The sequence below is a fragment of the Polypterus senegalus genome, chromosome 13, assembly GCF_016835505.1.
Source record: "Polypterus senegalus isolate Bchr_013 chromosome 13, ASM1683550v1, whole genome shotgun sequence".
In the NCBI taxonomy this organism is placed as follows: Eukaryota; Metazoa; Chordata; class Cladistia; order Polypteriformes; family Polypteridae; genus Polypterus; species Polypterus senegalus.
This window is the reverse complement of record NC_053166.1, coordinates 150,067,837-150,083,367: the sequence shown is the minus strand read 5'-3', so window position 1 is coordinate 150,083,367 and position 15,531 is coordinate 150,067,837. Positions and strand designations below refer to the sequence as shown.

Sequence of the window (15,531 nt, the reverse complement as noted above, 5' to 3'; positions counted from 1 at the left end):
CGTGATAGCCATCTTGGATGTAATGAGAAGTTAAGCAAAATGACATCTTTTATTGGCAAGCTTTCGAGGCAACTCAGGCCTCTTGATCTTGCCTAAAGATGGGGCCGGAGTTGCCTTGAAAGCCTGCATATTGTAATCTTTCTGGTTAGCCAAGTTTATTGTCCCTTACAATATACAGTGCTTGATTCCTTTTAACTTAAAATGTGATATGGATTCATGGTATAATCAACCAATATGTTAAATAAAGAAAACATGGTTTTCTGTTTTGAATAAGCAGAGAAAAGCAGAAATTTATAATAAATAAGAAGGATGTGAAAAGTCCTTGAGAAACATTCAGCTAATTCAGAAAGAAACTGACAACAGCAGAACTGGTCTTTTGAGCACTGCAGTTAAAGATGGGGAAAGTTGCAATACAAAATTCAACTATGTGGCCATGACATCTTTATACCCTTAATTATAAAAACCTATCTGTACACCTGATGGGTCCACCTGAAACAACCTTAATAGCTTGTTTCGGCCTTTCAAAAACAAGATAAAGTACTGTATGATTTAATTATCATTGTTTTATACCAGCTTAGCACAGTTAAACTTGTATTTACACATGTAAGGCCTGGTGATCAAGTAGAGCCTTTGATTTAACACATGTGGCAATCCAATCTGTCAGAAAGTCCAAGTATCCAACTAGGCCACTTCTAATATCCCAATCATGTACTGGCCTAAGGGAAGCAGTGTCAAATTAGGGTCTCTCTCTCCTTTCCCGGAATGCTTACACACATCTCCCATGAGTCCAGTGTTCCCACACCAGTGCTAGACAAGCAGCCCTTGGGATCTAAAGTTACTTAATACCATAACATATGGGATTAGTTACCCACACAAGATCATTAAAGGCAAAGGTTATAAAGATAAAATGGGGGATGGTGGGTCAGAAGTAGGAAGAGGAAGTTGAAGTAAACCACAAACAGCCACTCTCATTGTTTGAGGCATTCCGGGGAGTCCTTACAGTCATAGACATAATGTACTCCAAATGGCTTTATGCAAGCAATCAGTACATAATAAAGGCCAGAAAGAAGAACTGCCTGTTTCATTCGCATGTCACACATCTAAAGAATCATTATGACATAGGCCATGAAATACAGTGTCACTGCCATGTTTGCTTTTGCAGAGAGCCATGTCAGTCTGAGGCAAAGTCAAGGTAAACTCTTACCCTCAACCCTGCTTTCTAATCATTATGGAATACTTCATAGTGTATTTTTATGTTTTGCTACTCTTTTTCAATCTTTTCCGAAAATATTTCTAAAGATGGAATGATATATTTGCTATTCAAGGGGAAACCACTAGATGAGAAGGTTCCAAATTTGATAATTATCTAGGACTGCAGTGGATCACTAAATAACAGACAAAAGAATCTGCAACACATACTATATGTTGCGCATTGCCATGGCAGGCCTAAACAAATATAATAATAAATAATAATACTGTGCACAAAAAGCATTAAAGTGTACAATGTGTAAACAGCAATATTGCACATCAGAGTATATGTTAATGCCTGCATTTATTTTTTGATAGTTGTTTTTCTACATGGAAAATATAAAAAGTAGTTTTACATAAAAATATCCTTACATTCTTAGTCATCAAGAATTTCATTTTAACATCTAATCAGGAATCGTAGCCGATAACATTAATAATTAGTGTGTTAAATTGTTAATGGGAGCTTGGTTAGCACCTGTTTCTAGTAATTGGAACATTTATCTAAATTATTCTAATTATTAATTTCCTCTGCAAGGAGATGCCTCACTTACTGAAGCATAAACTGCACTTCCTTTGTTATCAGAGTAAGATTACTTATTTCAGATCTAGCATAGCTACATGTAAAATATTAATTTAAGCCTTTTTTCTGTATCAGCTAGTGATCCTCCAATTAGGGGTGTCCAGCAAGGTCAACATCTACAACCCAGTGCATACGCTATGGTTTAATCCAACTGTTAACATCAAAATTTAATGCGGGAAGATTGATAATCAATTCCAAATTAGTTTTTTGCGAGTGAGGAACTACACCCTGTGACTGAATGCCACCCCTGCTCTGTCTAGTTCTTGTTCCAACAAGATGTGCTCTTTTCATTTTGAAAAGAAAAGTGAATGAGCATGCTTATTGAAATAAATTGAAGTATGTAAAGTGTAAATGTTGAAGAGGTTTAAATACAGACTTTAAACAGTCTGTAAAATGTACTGTTATGGAGGAAGGCTTAAAAGTGTCAACAAGTGTTAGGAAGTACATGATGAGGAGTTAGGTCTGTATAAAGTAAAAAAAAGTGTGCATCACACACAGATTGACCAAAATTAATAATTTCAAATAGCATCTGTTTTAATAACAAGAAGGGGTTAATCTCTTGATTTTTTTGCACTCTGCATGTTTATAGAGAATGCTTCACATCTAGTTTGTCTCAAATCATTGCATAAATTTTCACAATGTAACATAACACCATATTGTTTACTTAGAGACATGTTCAAATTGTTCACCACAAAGTGCCCGACACAACACTAGTAATAAAGATATACTGTATAATAAGAGCAAAGGCATAAAATAAATACATTTCTTTGCCTTGCGGCCTCATGTGCTGCCCCACCTACTAACGACTGCTTCAGAATGTACACAAGGTCCATTTTTATTAAATACCAAATAATATAAAATACAAATGAACAACTCTTTTAAAAAGCAGGTTGGTTTTGAGAAGCCTTGTCTATTTTTGTGCTGAAGAGAAGCGAAAGCCCCTATCACCTATCAAGGCTGCCCCAGAAAATTTGCCAGTGTGCTGCTCTGTCCAAGGCATGTGTGATTATACTGTAGTATCATTAGTAGGAACTCGTAAATTTAACATACAAGTATGTGTGACTGTGAACAAAGGCAAGTAAGTTCAAGGCAAAACACACAGCATCACAGCCTGTACTGACAATTGTACGAGTTCAGGAAATTTATGTTATAAAGTTATGACTGTGTGAATTAAGGCATTAAATGGGACAAATTACAATATAATGGAGCTCCTCTTCGCCCAATCAAAGAAGTAAATTATTGAGCCCAGGGGTTTGTGTGTTTATTGGAAAATGAGGTCAGGAAACTTTTACAAAAATTAAATATGCATGATGCACTTTTGAATGCTACTACTCTGTGTTTGGCTGTCTGATTTTCTCATCCATCACATTTTTATGTACTGTATAAAATACTAAATAAATACATGGTATGAATGCATTACCTTAGAAAAAAGGTATATATGTAATGTAGTGCGAAGGCCTTTTGGGCACTTTTCAAATTTCTGATCCATGTATAAATGTTACCAACTTAGGTCACCCACATAAGTATACACAAGTGAATTCCAGATATTTCAATTGTCTTATGTAAAACAGAAGCTTAAATCTTCAACACTAGAATAAATAACTGTTGTGGAAAATCCTTCCTTAATGCATGCATACTGTAAATATACAAACATTGGTCACATATAAGTACAAGTACAGTACTTCTTTTTGAGCAGATCTACTTTCCAATAAAACACTTTAATTGCACTGATACCCAACTTAAAGTGGTTATAGAGTTTTTAATTTGACAATGACTTTGCCAACACACGATAATTAAGTATGAAAAGGAAGAAATACGAAGCTTTAAAAACAATGCGACTACAGATGCTAAAACTGTATACAGAGAAAATGCTGGAGACAGAATACAAAGTAATTCTTGTGGCAATTCTTGGTAGGTGATGTATGCTATTTTTGGGTTCTCCAGTGGGATTAAATCCATTCAACCCTGCCAAGTTTTCCTTTCTGCTTGATTAACACCTCTGAATCCGATCACTGTGATAACTTAGGACAGATTAAAAGAAAAAAGGAAATGTATGGTTAAATGGCTAAATAAGAAAATATTTGGATTCAAAGAGGAATCATCCAAAGTTACAACTAAACTGGAACAGAATCAAACAGAAAGCTAACCTTTACCTTTACACTAGAATAAAACCAAATACTGTAATCATTTGAAGCGAGATGATCTTACTCTTAACTTTTACTTTCAAAACACTAATTGACATAAGAATACTTCGTGTGTCCTAATTCAAAGGAGGAATTGTAGTGTAGCATTTCATCATGATGGGATTAAAAGCTTGGCCTCGCTAAGAGCCTTGGCCCATCTCCTATTAAGAGTTGGTAAAGAATTTTTTTTTTTGCTTTTAGCTCTGTTTTCTCCTCTGAAAACTGGCCCCAGCTAAGCCACAGGGGGCAAAATGTAGGGCTTGCTGTCAGTAAATGGGAAGAGAATAAGCAGAAATCAGATGCGGCAGAAACCATCATGACAAAAAAATGATCTTAAAGTGGAATACACACTAATATTCTAACTTTATTGTTGTCTAAAAGGCATAAAAATGAGGAAAAATGAAAAGAAGAAACAATCAGAAAACAACTAAACAAAATATTGTGCAGAGTAATGCCAAAGACATAGGACATACATTTACTTTGGTAGAAACACTACTTGTAAATAAGCTGGCATCCAATTGGTTTCACCTTACTAACTACTTACAATATTGAGTTACCTTCTGTTCAAGAAATTAACTACAATTAATAGGTGTTCATTATTTAAATTTTTTTTACAGATAGACTGACTGAAATTAGAGTAAAATGTTCAGACCATATTTTTTATCATGTCCAGAAATAACTCCAGTACTGGTTAATGAGAAACCAAAAAAGACACTGATGCCAGCAACAATATCTTCAATATTTGTTACATATTTAAGTATGGTTGTTTTGCACACTGTGAGGATTATTATTGTATGATAATGTAGAATAACTGTGCATCAATTATATTAAAAATTAAAAACTTTAAAACTATGAACTGAATACATGCAATATATCAATCCAAAGGCTGAGAATTCTATTTTTACTTTGTCAAATAACTTCATATGCATAATACAGAGCTTGATTCCTATCATGTTTATTTTCAATGCACAGCTACTGTCTACTAATATCAAATACTTTTCTTGTCTGCACAGGTTTAGAACAGAAATGAAGCAAGTCACTTATGAATGACAGACAAGTATATTTTGATAGATAAGAAACAGAATTTAGAATGTTTAATCTATTTCAGAAGAGAAGAGACTGGGGAAGTGCGCGCTCTGTCAAAGCTTCTCTCACATTTCTGTCTAAAAACCACAACAATAGAACAATTCTTTGTTTCATCAGTTTCTAACACATACTATAGCTTGTCAACTGTAAAGCAGAAAAATATACATCACTAACTAAGAAATTTCAGATGCATTTGTAAATGAAAAGGAAATACTCTAAATAACTCACTATAACCTGTATCACATAACAAATGGTGCCAATACATGCACTTAGTCATGTTGGGTTTTCCACATGTGTATGCATGCCAAGAGGAATGCCTGATGAAACAATTTTAGTTAAGCACAATACTGTTCATCTAATAGCTAAAAGAGCAATGGACTCTCCAATACAACAACACTTCAATTTACTGACCAGTGCACTGTAAATCCCCAAGGTATAACAGTCCACACAAATCGTGCAGCAAGTGAAAAATTGTTAAAAAAAAAAAAGAAGGAAAAAATACAATTCTACTATAACACCTGAATGATGTTCTATTGGAAGAAAATGCAAAGGAGTCCCACAAACCCGCACAAGACTGACCATAAAATGTCAGATTTTTTCCCCAAGAATTGACACTTGCTAGAGAATCGCTGACACTGAGCTCAACCAGGCTAAACACAACAGAGCCACTACACACTTCTAAAGAGAGAAACAAGAAATGTTTTTGAGGAAGATTTTGCCGCATTTAAGATATAATAAATATTTATATATTTATTGTTATTTTGAAAAACCACTGCCTTTTCATTTAGTGCTTTGGGAAAAGAAATAGTAAGATTTTACTTTTGTTTTAAATGATTTATTTATACCGTAAACTCAGCTAAGACAGATGCCCTGTACGCATATTTTTTAATGCTGAAGTTCATGTAGCTTAACAAAATAGTAAACTGCTGAAAAAAGAAGTTATTTAAATCATTTGGATTTTTGTGGGACCATTATAATTCTGTTTTAGCATTACACTTAAGCCTCTTAACTATAATGCCTGATTTTAAACATGTTACACAGAACTTCGTAATTTGCAAAGACATAGATATGTTAATTCCACGGACCTCTTCGATCTAAATAGTAAAGCATATGCTCAAAGACACCAATGGAAAGTAGGGGAAAGAGCATCCAAGATGGAAACCAGGAGGTAACACCCACCAACCCTAAAATACAAAGACACAGTCCATTGACCTGCACTGTGAACAACCTCCAATGAACTGGAGTCCTAACCAAGGATGGCTCAAGCCTTACATGACTCCATAAAAATGGAAGGATGACAACACACCACATAATATATACATGACATTCAGAAGAGACAGAATATAAGCCAGATGGTTGCTGATTGATCCTGCACCTTCAATAATTTATCAGTTTTTCTGTTGTAGAATTATGTAATTGTATCATGTGCCTTGTATTGTAAAGCTTTTTTGGATTAAATAATCATCTTAAATGCTCCCTCCCTTTGTTTTAGTCTCCTTTATAGTCATCATTTTCTCTCTAAGATACTGAGATGGCCATACCCACTGCAGAACAAATTTGCAGTTTCATGTTTGATGACTCAGGAGATGAGAAAATCCCTTTTTTTAGGCGTCAGTGACATGTGGCGACCACTAACAACAGCTGTCCAGTGAATACACTGCTAAAAGAATTTTATCTGTATTGGTGGCTTTGTTTTCCTGAAAAACACACTGTAAAAATATCATATTTCAGTACAACTACAGTATGTGTGAATAATTAGAATTTCTCCATCAATTAAATATTTGTACATGCATCTAACACATTTAAAGAGAAATATGCAAAATGCAGAAAAGTAAACTAAGTGCTTTAAAATACAAAAGGTACCCACTAGTGCATGATGACTAGGAATGAGGAGCCTGTTGCTCTGTCACACAAAATTAATTTGATAGCCTCAGCCCATTAAGTTAAAATCCTAAACTAACATTATAAATAGACACTGACTGATGATAAATTATTTTTATATGATTTACAATTATTTTACTGGACCAGAAAAATGTACACAATGGAGAATAAGTGATTTCAGAGCCACTGACCTGAAAAGGGGACCTTAGTAGCACCCACATGCTTGGCTATAAATTCTCCTTTGTTCTTCTTTTAAAGCTTGACCACTGAGACCATCTGGTTAATTCTCTCCAGAACATTTTGCTGAGAAGCACTGTGTGTATCTTTACATTTTTTTTGATAATAATTTGTAACCACTGATTCACCTTTATAACACACGTTCGGCAGCAATAACCACTTGTTGTCACACTGACACAAAAGTCCCAGCGTGTTTTTACCCTACCTTCAAATTATCTTTCACCCTGATGCGTTATTATCAGTTAATTTTATAGAAAAATGTTGGCGCATAAAACTATCCAAAGTATGGAAAATCTGAATAGATGGATCAGGAGTAAGCAGCTCTACAGAAAAAAATATAACCAGACTAGAGAGACAGCATTAGTATAGTAGCAAAAATACAAAGGAAAGTACTGTTATGTCATAGCTTCTTGTTTCCTTGCTCTATGCCATGTGACTTCTAGCTTTTGATAGACACTAATATAAAAAGGAAGAACACTTGCATGAAGGGGCAGTGTTTTCAGAGAAACATACTCTGCAAATTTCCACTTTCTAGTGCTCAGATTTCTGAGCTGATTTTTTATCAACTTAGTTTTTATTTAGTCCATTTAAATAGACTAAAAATACACTGTCGGAGGGAATGGACAACAATACTGCCAAGTCATTTTGTAATTTCACATAGCTTCCAATACCATCATAAAGAATTCACATACCTAAATAATATAATGGTTTGATGATCAGATTACATGGGCAGCATCTGACTAAATTAAAATCTTTCTTGACTCAAGCCAAAAATATCAAATAATGAGATAGGATAATTTCCACTTGCAAATTCAGCATCAATCAGAGTCTGACTGACATTAAACTGAAAATCCCTCAGCCATTTTCAGGGGAATTCAGCAGCATTTTTTCATGTATCATCATTTCCGCCAATATCATTTTCACAGTACACCTAGTCACTCGGTTATTCCACAAGTTTCTCTTTACATGGCCAAACCAAAATCAGCCCGTTCTCTTCACCTCACTGTATGTATTTTCACCACCTCACAAACACAGTATGTTCTCAGAGCTTTCTTTATCTCCATGATAAAATTTCTGCACCACTGCATGATCATTCCAACGCCATCCTTCTAACATTACCTCTTTGTTATGTCTCACTCCATACAAAACAAAACTACTTGCACATTATTCTCCTCCTGTTCTCCACTGTCTATAGGTTTTTCCAGCTAATATCTGGGTATTTAAAATACTACACTAATCCACGATACATTCTCCAGCCTTAGTGTCTACTGTCTAAACCACTGTTTCCTCTATCAGTTTTCATCACTGCCCAATCATCGTAGAAAACTTTCTGAATTTCCACCATACTACCTCCAATTACCCTTTAAATCTTCCCCAAATCTAAAAATATGACTGATGCAACAAACAAAAATAAAATGAAACATCCTGGGCCTGACAGTGCATATGTGTAAAGCATATGCACAAAAAATATCAGAATATATTTAGTATCCATCAATCAATCACTCGACATGTTGCACCGTTAGGTGGTAACGGTTTTGCAAAATATGGTACACTCGTTTATCATAAACCTGAAGTCCACTGCTAACCACATTTAGTATTCAAGTTATCAAGTTCCACTTAAACCATTTATGAACTTTGGATGTTGCTACCATCCTGAATGGACCACATGAGAGTTTAGGGGTTAGAATTTTTCCCTTAGATATGAAGCATTCTCAGTTTAAACCCTACAACAGTTGCTATGAGTAGTTTGAACGTTTACTCCAAATCTTTGAGGGATTTTCCTTCTGTTCTTGCCACAAAGACATGAATTTAGGTTAATAGCAGATTCTAAATTGGCCACTTAGATGTGTAGGCCCAACAAAGAACTAGTGCCCTGACTAGAATTTAATCCTTCCTTATGCTTGATGCTGTTGGGATTGGCTCCCCAAACACTTTGCTTTACAGAACTGTATTAAAAAGGTTTGAGAATGATATATTAGTGTTACTCTTCTCAATTCAAAGTTTGTCAAAGTATTTCTTGTGGTTTAAGTATTTTTGACATTATACCTGCTTTTCCAGCTTTGTATTACCTCACTACAAATTGTTTTTAATTTGCTCCAGGTATAGATGTTCAGCTGTATGAATAAGTTTGATTTTCTCCAGATGTCTCCCCGCAATCAAAAGTCAAGCTATGAAATCATACTGCACTTGGCCTTTGTTGGCTGCCAAGTTCAGAATATTTCACAGCAAGGAATGCTTTTTAATTATCAATAAATCAGTGTCATCCACTCTTTGCTCACTGTTATGCAGTTAGTGTCTTTTAAAAGGTGGCACCTTTTAATCCCCCATTTAAGTTAATGATTCAGTGCATGTGGACTGCATTCACAGATTGATTACAGTACTGTATATATACCCAGCCCTATCTGTCATGCTGTGCCTCAGATATCCCTTTATCAGGCCTGAAAATCTAGAATTTGGCATGACTTTTTAAATTATGCAACCGATGAAACATAGTAGGATTTATACATTATAGTTTTGCGTATACTGATGGTATTACAAGAATATCTTAACAATCAATGCAATAAATGTACTGCAACAGTGCTGAAAGTTGCATCAGCCAGTGATGAGTCACCCACAGTATGAGATGACTTTTCATCACCAGTGGCAGAAGCACCTATAAAAATGACAAGCCTGCAATGTTACAAACAGAATTCCATCTAGTTTGGAAATTGTGAAATGTCCTTTTACGGATAGGAAACCACCTAAAAGAGACTTGTAAAGTGCGAATATCCATTCTGGAACTTAGTTCTGACACTACACTGGGGTCTGAAGTGGGACTAAGGTAAGCCCTACTGTCTTATTTAGCAAGTGCTAATGGACTTGCTTGGCTCTTCTGAGTAGCTGCTGGAGAATCTCGAGGCTGAGATCCAAGATCTGGAAAGCCATTCGCAACAGTACGGGGGGAAGACGGCTGAGAGACTGCTACCTCTACAGCTCCAACACTTCTTCTCCATTTACTAAGGTCCATTAATCTGAGTGCGTCTAGCTTCGGCCTAATGGAGTTGGGGGAAAAAGTATGGCAGATCGGGTTTCCACTGACTCCAGGTGTGCTTTTGTCACCAGCTGCATGTAGCTGAAATGAAGACCAGCGCACTATTTTGGAGAGTTAGATGTCATTTCAAGTTGAAAGTGGCCGCTGGGGACTGAGACTTTTAAGGGGACGCTATGAAACAGCAGTAACAAGTTGCATTACCAAGGGATGAGTTAACCACAGTGTGAGTTAGCATTCCATTACCAGGGAGCCTTTAAAACTGGCAAGTCTGCAATGTCACAAACAGAATTCCATCTAGTGTAGCAACAGCATGCAGTCCTTTTAAGAAAAACAAACCATATAAATGAGCCATGTAAAGAGCAAATGATCCATTGTGGTACCTTGCGCCAACACTACAATACTGTGATATAATTCATTGTGAAATATGTACTTTTCTCAGAGTCATTAGATGGAATTTGAACTTGAGACTGGGCATCTCAGCAGCAAGGTTACCTTTAAAAATGCACAATTATTTCCCATTAACTAAACCTTGCTAAGAGTTTTTTCTCAGCTGTACAAAAGCCGAAATACTTACTATGGAACTGTTACTATACTTCATCTATAAGAGCTACGTTAATATACTGGGTTACCAGAGTCACGTAAAAGGTAGTAAAACCACATAATACAGCTTGGAACCATAATGATTCCTGTTTGGGATGTCTTCAATAAGTAATTTCAGTATGTTCACTGTCAGTAAGCAAAGTTTTCAAACTACAGATGACAGATATCTGGTTGGGTGTTTCAAGTACTCATATTACATAACATACTGGGCACCAGATTGATATAGACTGAAGCAAAGTCACACTGCACAGCTTGAACCATGATTACATTCCTGCTTTGGTTGTCTTTCATGTATAGTTTATATGTTCTTTTCAAGAGTGCATGGTTTTCCTTGCATAGCTGACAGACAAGTGGCTAGTTATTTTAAATATATGTATACCCAATTGAGCAATAGAGTGATACAATGGATAACAAAACCAACTCATAGAGCTAAACCACTATTCAATTCCTGTTTAGGATGTTTCATAGGTATATTTTATATATTCTCTGCATGTTTGCATGGTTTTTCTTCCACAGTGAACAAACATGTGGTCACATCAACTGGTTAATCATAGGAGCCTTGCACCAAAGATAGGCTTTGCCAGCTACACTTGTGGGCCATACCAGATATTTTCTATTATGTTTATAGAATTCTTTAACATAAACATTAACTTATCTAATTAATTATATCTGCCTCTCTTTTGCTAATGAATAGCAAAACATTCAGTTGTATGCACCGTTCATGACAAAAAGTCAATCATACAATGGGATGCTGATGACTGGTCTGTCTTAATTGGCATCAAATCATTGTGATACCTTCTGACCCGGTCATCATCAGACAAAATACAGACATATTGATTTAAACTCTTACGTAAAGTGAGAGCCTCACAACCACCTGCTGCTGAGGAAAATATATTGGCTATGAACTGCCAAAGGGCAGCGCCTTAAGTTTCTAGCTGAATATCTTTGAAGTGAAAAAGTACAAGTCACAGTAACATGAAAGAAACACCAAACTACATACTGAACGTTCAGTAGAAATACTAATTTACTGTGTAGCAAGGTGCCCGTTGGTCAGTAGGAGGCCAGAAAGGAAAGAGAAAAAAAATTACTTCTTTGAAACAGGAGCATCACAATGCTGGCTTCTTTTCCACAAAGTGAGATGAACACATATAGGCTTCCGTGTTAGCTTTTTGAAATTGATCATAGTCTTCATCAGCAGTGGGTGAAAATAAGGATGCACTGTAATGTCTTATGAATGATGTATCGTTGATATTGATCTTGTTTCTTTTTTTAATTATTGTACCTTTAAGAGAACAAATAGTACTGGACTTTTGGTACCATTTTTGCTGCATGTCCTCAACTATGAAAAATCATACAGGTAGTGCAAACATGTGCTTTAAAAAAAAAATAAAATAACAACAACAACAACAATGGGCAGCAAGGAAAAAGTACTTCACTTACTGTACCATTTCGCTAGTGTGTGCTACATGTCCTTGACTAGGAAAAGTCAAACCAGAAGTGCAAACATATGACTAAAACAAAAATAAATAAAACAACAGGCAGAGAGAAGATTGCTCTGGACATATTATACCAGGTGTATCCAACTCCAGTCCTGGTGGGCCACAGTGACTGCAGGTTTTCATTCTAACCATCTTCTTAATTAGTGAGCCTTTATTCCTGCTGATTAACTTGTTCTGCCTTAGTTTTAATTGACGTGAATAAGACCCCTTAGTTGTTTCTTTTTCCTTAATGAGCAGCCAAATAATAATGAAACACAAAACAAGCCACCACGTGACCAGATAACCTGAAAATAAAGAAAGGTGAAGGTCTTGGTCATGTTGGCCTGCTCAGGTCACCAAAACATCTTGATGGCGGTCTTAGAAAAAACAGAAAATTAACAGTCTGCTATGGCTAAATGAGAGCAGCAACAAGTCATGATATTCAATAATGGCTTTAACTAACAGCAAGAATTGACTTCTCATTAAGGAACTGGTTGGTGTGAAATTGGCTGGAGTTTGAAGACCCAGTTTAGCTTGTCATCTGTTATCTCGTTTCACAACACATTTCTATTTGACTGCCATTTAATGAAGTAACAAATCAATTCAGAGGACCGAATCCTTAAAAAAAGGGCTATTAAAATGAAGGGAAAAGGAGTTAATTAGCAGTGAAAACTGCTGGCTGATTAGGAAAAGGGTCAGAATGAAAACCTGCAGCCACTGTGCCCTCCAGGACCGGAGTTGGACACCCCTGTATTATACCATTTCACTTGCACTTGCTGCATCCTTTCCTGGGAAAAGTCAAACTGGCAATGTAAACATGTAAACAACGGGCAGTAAGCAAATAGTATTTGACTTACTGTACCATTTAATTTGTGTGTGCTGCATGTCATCAACTGGGAAAGTCAACTTGTGACAAAAAAAGGCAATGGGCAGAGAGCAATTGTACTGAACTTTTGGTACCATTTTGCTGTTGTGTGCTACAATGGGAAAAAAATCAAACTGGAAGTGCAAAAATATGACATAAGAAAATTCAACAGGTAGTCCTCACAGATGATCATCAAGCTCCATCCCTAACTTTAGAAGTTCAAGTTGAACATGCCACCTACACTCAAGGGTATAGAGAACACTACAGTGACAATTGGTCCTCCCTCTCTGATGGAAACACGTTCATAGCACCTGGCACAAAGTCAATTTCACATACTAAATTAAGCAATATTTTTCTAAATAATTACAATGGGCATGTGATAGAAACCTGGAGAAAACACTTTAGAAGATCAATCAGTCAATCAATCAACATTTATTTATATAGCACATATTCATACAAAAAATGTAGCTTAAAGTGTTTTACAAAATGAAGAATAGAAAAATAGAAGACACAATAAAAAATAAACATAAGTCAACATTAATTAACATAGAATAAGTAAGGTCCGATGGCCAGGGTGGACAGAAAAAACAAAAAAACTCCAAGAGCTGGAGAAAAAAAATAAAATCTGTAGGGGTTCCAGACCACGAGACCGCCCAGTCCCCTCTGGGCAATCTACCTAACATAAATCAAACAGTCCTCTTTGTATTTAGGGTTTTCATGGAAGGACCTAATGATGAAGACAAAGCTGGGGAAGTGTAATAAACATTTTAATATATAATACATCGTTTTGGACAGCATCTGGTAGGTTTGTGCCCCACTAGCCCTTAATGTAGAAACACCATTGGGCTTTTCCTTGCACTTCCTCTGTGCTGGGAAAAAAGTGTTGTTTATAAAAAAAAATGGATGAATAAGTACCCTGCATTTAAAAATGCAATATATGAGAAGGCAGCATAAGCAGTGTCACAATTACGAGGAGAATGTATTTATCACTGCTCAGAGACATGCAGCCATGCGACAATACTTTTGAGGCTTTCACATCAATTGTGTAAACCTAAATGCTTAAACAACCTGAAAAAAAGGCAAAGGCCACAAATGCCGATAATTAATGCCCGAGGAAGTGAGGTTATTAAAATAGCTGTTTCCTTTAACTAGCAATTATCACAAGCCATACTAAAGGCAGACTACAGCCTGCTGAGTGAATTACGCAGAAATTCACCTCCTACTCTTTCATTCAGCTGGAGACTACAACATCCCAAATCTGTTCCGGGCCTAGATCCTTACAACTTGTAAGATGCCCGCAGAACCGTACCTTAACAGATTCTTTTAATAATCTGTTGAAAATGTTCCACTGTGCCCCTATAAAGTACACACTGTTGTTTTAAAGGCCACTTAATTGGTCGAACCACAGGCTTGCACGTGACATGAAACAACAGAGCAAAAAAGCAGATGGTTTGGGGGGAGGTGGGGCTGTGTGACACAAGGGCTTTCAAGGCCCTCAATGAAGGACTGTATAGAAGAAAAAAAAAAAAAAGGAGGGAAGAAACTTCTTCCATTCAAGATTAACAAAGCTGCAACCCATACAGAGGATTCTGCACTGTCGTCTATCTGGAAATGATGATGACGTGCTGAGAATAACACAGATGGCAAGAGTGGGGTGAAAGCTAATGCACCAGCTCGTACAAATATGCACCAATTTGGCACTGAATATTCTAGAATAAGCACAGTAAGAAGTAAAAAAAAAAAAGAGATCAAACTTTATCAGGGGTATTGGCAGTAATACCCAGGTAAAACATTTTAAGGCAGAAGTACCTCGTTTTTAGAAATGGTGTTTCTTAACATCCACTCTTACAGTGACAAATCAATTGAATTTATTCCAGGGCTCAAAATCCAGGAAGAGGCGTTCTGTAGTTAAAAAAGGACATGGTACTCCCGGGGTTAAAGTAGTGTCTTTTCCTGACAAAAGTGGGATTATGTGAGCAACTGCACCATGGGGGTGGAATTATATGATGAACAAACACACTGACATTGAGTTTTTTACATATTAGTTCATAACATGTCATTCTGGTATACACACACACACACACACACGCCAAATGCACATCTTGATAAATTATAATCAGAAAAGGAAATCTGGTACATTTAACACAAACACCTACACTTAACTTCTTCTTTTTCTTCTCCTACACTTGACAAACTCTTTAAAAAACAAATCTTCGGATGTGGTGAGGACCAGTCTTCAGTTATTCAAAGTGGTTATTTTTGGCTCTTTTGATTGAATAGTGTTTAAATGTATGAATCTGCCCTCGGTCTCTTAAACCTCTTAAAAATAGCAAATAAACAAA

General features: G+C 36.2%; 1 protein-coding gene across 10 annotated transcripts in view; it reads right to left on the bottom strand.

Annotated features, from left to right (window-relative positions):
* Positions 1–15,531, bottom strand: part of sept12 (septin 12) — a 226,079-nt gene that overhangs the window by 37,166 nt on the left and 173,382 nt on the right. The window lies entirely within an intron of this gene.